At 27.6% G+C, this 6,000-nt stretch overlaps 1 long non-coding RNA gene across 1 annotated transcript; it reads left to right on the forward strand.

The window, feature by feature from the left end:
* Positions 1-5,089: 5,089 nt before the first annotated feature.
* Positions 5,090-5,716, forward strand: LOC131600540 (uncharacterized). Its single transcript, XR_009283182.1, has 3 exons — positions 5,090-5,198; positions 5,292-5,358; positions 5,542-5,716. It is a non-coding gene; the product is annotated as an uncharacterized LOC131600540 (long non-coding RNA).
* The last annotated feature ends 284 nt before the right edge of the window (positions 5,717-6,000 follow it).

Raw genomic sequence — 6,000 nt, forward strand, 5'->3', positions numbered from 1 at the left:
AATATGACCTTCTCGGAGTGTGTTAAATGCTTGATTTTAGGAGCAAGATTTTCTATGGGTTTATGGAAAGAAGCTAGAGTTTTACAGCATCCTTGATCAACATATGTTTGTCAACAAGAATAAGTTTCAAGACAAATATAGAGGTTTAAAGTGGGAAACGAGTAGACTACTTTAATTTAATGGTTTTTTATTTTTGCACATATTAAGCAAGACAAGTTTTATGCTAGAGTTATTCTTTGGTCTAGTCTTTTGTTGAATTATATGGATTTGTAGGAATGATGTTATTTTCAATAGCTTGGATGTGAACTCCTTTGATGGTTTATTTCTCATAAAAATCCTCTCTTGGGATTGGTTTAGTGTTTTCTTTAAGAACTCTTGTAATAGGTCTCAGGAGGAGTGGTTCCTAGACCCGGAATCTTTTTTGTTGTGATTTTGGTCGGATTCTTTGTTGTTGAGTGGGGTTGTGTGTGTTACACCGACCGAATTTTTTCTCTCTTTGTATTTGAGTTAAGCACCCCTAGTGCTTTTTAATTCCAATTTGCTTATAAAAAAAATGTCTAGATTAATTATATAAAAGGTGTGAAGGGATACAAGTAAAAGATGGAATCTGTCATATCAAGATTAATAATCTGCAAGTATGTTACTTTTGATTAGGAGTAGCAAACGAGCATGTCCGCCCCTTTTAGACTTGTCCTGCAAAAGTCGCAAAAAATAGGGTGGGACGAGGCGGACATGATTAAGAATGCGAGTCTAAAATCTTGGTCGTCCCGCACTAAAAGTGAGGGTGGAGCGGGGCGGACGGCCCGCGGGTATTGCATATTTTAAACCTAAAATTTTAAATTTATGTTAATGTTTGTGCTTGCAAAAGCCCGAATAAAAAATTGGACAGGACGTAATGAACACATTAGAGTATGATAGCCTAAACCTTTGATGTGTCCCGCACTAAATACAAAGAAAGTAGACTGGATCCGTTTTGCCGCCCCTATTTTTGATAAAATCTGCCTAAGAATGGAGTGGAAATACCTAAATAATAGATATTCTATAACAAGATGGAGAAAACTTTTCTTGTAGGTGGAGCCTTCTGTTAGTAAGGCCAAAGATGAAGAAGAGGAGGATTCTTTAGCCTATAATTTTTAGATGAAGACAAGTAATTATGGCTCCTGATTAAAAATTGACTAGAGATATAAAAATAAGAGACATTGTTGCATCAAAGAGAAACGGAACAAGGATATTTTATGTTATGTAATATATTTGTGTCTAAAGAGATGCGAGACTCAGAACAAAAGTCTTCAAGGAAGTAGTTGAGAGCAACGGAAGTAAAAAAGTTTGGAGAAGGTGGATGATGAAGAAAAGAATTCATTGAAAAATAAACAAATTGTGAAATTTGTGGGACTACCTAAATAAAACATGGTAAATCAAAGTTCAAAGATGGTTGGAATTAATCAATTTTATTGAAAAATAATTCCAACATTCAAGAAAGAATAAAGCTAAGCATAGACATTGATTTCAAGTCAAGATGGAAAATTGTGTTCAATATGCCTTCAAATGTGTGTTTTTCCCCTGAAAATGATGATTTGAATTGTTTGATTTACTCTATACATAATTTTAATTTTATTATAATTTACATATTTATTTTTGAGCTATTTAGTTTTAGCTGTAATTATTATTTATTCTATTTTGTCTTATTGAATTCATACATAAATATTTTTTATAAATAAAATATATGTGAATAAGGCTTTGAGATTAATTTTTTTAGTTTTTAAAAATTATTTTATAAACTAATTCTAAAAATAGTTTTAAAAAAATAAATAAAATAAAAGATATTGGATATTCTTACTTTTAAGAATTATTTTAAAATTGTTTGATAATCTTACTTTTAAATTTACCATTAATGACCTTTTTTTTCTATTACCAATTTTCAATATTTAAAATCAAAAACTCTAAAATCTATTTTAATTTTTATTACTTTTAAATAGAGAATAATTTTCAAAAATAGTTTTGTAAATTAGTCTATTAAATAAATTTATTATTTTTAAATTTTAAAAGTCACAAAATAATTTTACAAAACTAATTTAAATAGGCCCTAAAATTAGAGGCGTTTGTGGGTCAATTTAGTTCGATTTTGTGAAAATCAGATATCTAAACCGATTAAAAATATACAAATTGATTTGGATTTGATTTGCAAATTCTTCTAATAAAATTTAAACTGAATTAAACCAAAAAAACAACAAACTGATTTGATTTGAATTAATCGAATACATTAAAAAAAAATGTAAAAGTATTTAAATGAAATAATTTACGATAATTAATTTTTTTTATTACTATTAAAATAATAGTACTAGTGTTTCGTTATAAATACTAAACTAGTCATTTTTTCATAATAAAAAAAATCTAACATAAAGAATTTTGGATATGCAATTAATCACTTTAGTACATTTGCAATTTTCTAATAATAAATTAAAATCAAATTAAATAGCATAGCATGTCCACAATCTTTTTTCTTAAAAATTGAATGCTTACCATTAGTTTTCATGATAATGATAATGCTGGGTCAGGTTGATGTGCATAAGATATATCCTTATGTATGGTGCATAAGTCTCGTACGAGTAATATTTAAATTGTTCCGAGTAACATTTTAGTTAGAAACGAGTAATAATATCATAATTCATGAATAATATATGCATTATTTGTACACATCTATTAATTATGAGTAATTATTAATTGTGAGTAATGAGTACACTATTCTAAGTAATATATACACCATTTTGAGTAATATCGAATTTTAACTATTTTGAGTAATATATTCATTGTTCTGAGTAATATTTATACTATTTTAAATAATCTGTATATTATTTAGAGTAATAAATATAATACTTTGAGTAATATAAACAATATTTGAGTATTTATGCACTGTGCATAAAAATATACCTTATGCACATCAACACATCTCGATAATGCTTATATGAGTCATGAGAAATAATTATGAGTTTGAATATTAAAAATCGAATATCCTAACCACTTATCATTGTGTTTCATTGATTTAGTTCCATGTTTGCTCGAACTAAAAAAATCTTAATCCAAACTCTATAATTTAGTTTATGATTTAATTCATATAAGGCCGAAACATTAAACACCCCCTACTCTCATATTATATTTCATATTATATATATATATATATATATATATATATATATATATATATATATATATATATATATATATATATATATATATATATATATATATATATATTCTCTTAAAGTTATTAGTATTATTTAGAATAAAATTTGCAACCTTGAAATCATTACCCCTTACAATTATTTAAGGTTTTGAGACTTTCACGAATCAAATTTCTTTTGAAAATTTTTTTAGCCACCTTTCCATGGGGTCACCCCAGCGAAAATCTCAAAATACCCCTGCTTCGGAAATGAACTTCCGAAGCGCTTTTTTTTAAAAAAAAATTTCACAATTCAAAAGTGCATCTCCGAAAACACCTCATGGGCACTAGTACAGAAATAACATTAGAATTATTAATATGATACCTATTTTATTAAAAATAGGTATAAATCATATATGCAGTGGCAATTTTGTAATTAAAATGAAAAGTTTCATTTTAGGGTTAACCAATGACACCAAATATTTTAAAAAACTGATAACTAAAGTGATTACTTTTAAAATAAATAAACTTGATTAACATTAAATACTTGATTTTAATATAAATAGGTATAAAATGAAGAAATGACGAAAACATATAAATATAAATTCATACCTGATTTAAAGTAAAACAAATGTGATAACTATATTACTGTATATATTTTTCTTTTGGCTCTCTTGAAAATACACTTGATTTTATAACCAGCTCTTCAAACCAAAAAACCTCAGCTCAAAACATAACAACCATTCTCTCAATTTTTCACTCAATGAATAAAATACAAAAACCTTCTCGTCTCTCAAAATGTTTTAGAATCAAAAATCCCTTTTGGAACCTATTTTGAATCACAAACCTGTTCATAATCTATGTTACGAATCAATCTTTCTCTAAAGCGGAATCGTCCCTCTCAATTCATCTCTCGATTTGTTTGCTCTCAAAATCGGTGACCCTTCCTATTGCAAAGCACAATGTCGTGTTCATCGAAACAAGCTGTCGAGATCCTCATCCGCTACAGTGTCTTGTTGGTCAAAACAAACCGTCGAGATCCTCAGGGTATAAGCTTTTAATTTTTATTTTATTATTATTATTATTATTATTATTATTATTATTATTATTATTATTATTATTATTATTATCTCACTTTAATTTCGTGAATTTTGTTTATCTTGTATTCTTTTAGAGATGAAATTGTGTATCAATTTGATTCAAGTTTATAGGCCGGCAATTATGATTATATACTTTGATGGGTATGAAATTTGATTGGTTGATTCGTTAGGTTTTAGTAGTCTCAATTGAATTTGATTATTTGATTTGAGGGTTATGAAATTTAATTGTTTATTTGGTAAGGTTTTGTGAATCATTGTGGTTTATATTTTGATTTTGACATAGATGTCTGCAAAGCTAGTAGCATATGAAAATGACAAAATATTTGTATATGCTATTACTTACTTTATGGTGTGTTAAGGCATGACTATCAAACTAGGTTGTCTTTGATTCCATTCACGCTAACTGCCATGTTTTGAATTTTTATTTTCCATTTGTTTAATCGCTTGAGTGAGGAGTATAAAAAAAGGAATATTGGAATTATAATCTTAACAATGTTGATCTAAGAAACTACTTCAACATTAATGGATATATATAATCATTAAAGTTACTCGTCTCTTTTCTCTTATGTGTCTACGTCAGTGTTTCATGTAGTATATTTAGGGAGTCATGGCTCATTTTATCATGTTGGCATTCACATCAATTTCATTTTTTGGTGTTTCATCTTAGTGGTTATCACTGCCCTCATCTTCATTATTATCACTGCTCTCAGTACATTTTGAGTTATACTGTTGCTAGCAAAGTTAAACTATATACTAATATACTAGACCTGCGCCTATCATTTCATCTTAATCTTGTATCATGTTTTGCTTCCTTGTATTTTGTCTTAGGCCACATAAATGGTTTAAGTAAGGCTAGAATGGTTCTACTTGAAGTGCTTAATGAAAAGAGCTCAACAAAAGATGCACCATTCATTAAAAAGGGTTTAAATATTGTTGGTTAGGTATGTCCTGCTTCTAAATATAAATCTTATAGCAGTATATTTTTAGTAATTTTATTTAATTGCAATTGTAATTTTGACTGAGAATCTTTGCAGCTAAGAGAATGTGGTTTGATAATATTGATGGACATTGATAAAGTTTCTAAGAGCTCAAATTAATTGGGTATGTCTCACCTATTTGATAAGGTTGAAGATCACTCGGAAATTATGATTCATATATTGTGTTTCTCACTTTGAATATTTTTAGTTTTTTTGTTACTCAACTACCTTATTTTGTGCGTCTTTCTATTGATCTTTTGTCAACTCATCCGTCTAGACACCTAATTTTTTCATGTTTATGTTGCAGAAAATGGACCATCATTTATAGTAGTGTGGGAAGATGCATTGGCCTATTTCCTAATTGCTACTGTCCATCGGAGCATAATAATAAAAAATATTTTATGTGTGAGTCTAAGTGTGTATTGTGTTTAGCTTAAAGATAGCTTTAACCTGTTTAAAGAGTTTTTTCTGATATGTGTTCATTGTTGTTCCAGTATGTTTATACTAGGATTAGCTAGAAACTATGAATTGTACTTTGTCTAATATTTTTCAATTGAGAATCAAATATTTTAATATTAACATATATGTATTGCTTGTATTATTATTCATATTGTTTAATATGTATAATTATTTTATTATCTAAGATGTAAATTTATTGGCACATTTGGTGCTAATGGTCAAAATATGATTTTCCTCATAAGGAACTGTAGGAAAAAAAATTAATTAAAAAGTGATTTGTAACACCGGTTTTGTAATAAAGTTAGGT

This window comes from Vicia villosa, linkage group LG4, assembly GCF_029867415.1.
Source record: "Vicia villosa cultivar HV-30 ecotype Madison, WI linkage group LG4, Vvil1.0, whole genome shotgun sequence".
Classification (NCBI taxonomy): domain Eukaryota; kingdom Viridiplantae; phylum Streptophyta; class Magnoliopsida; order Fabales; family Fabaceae; genus Vicia; species Vicia villosa.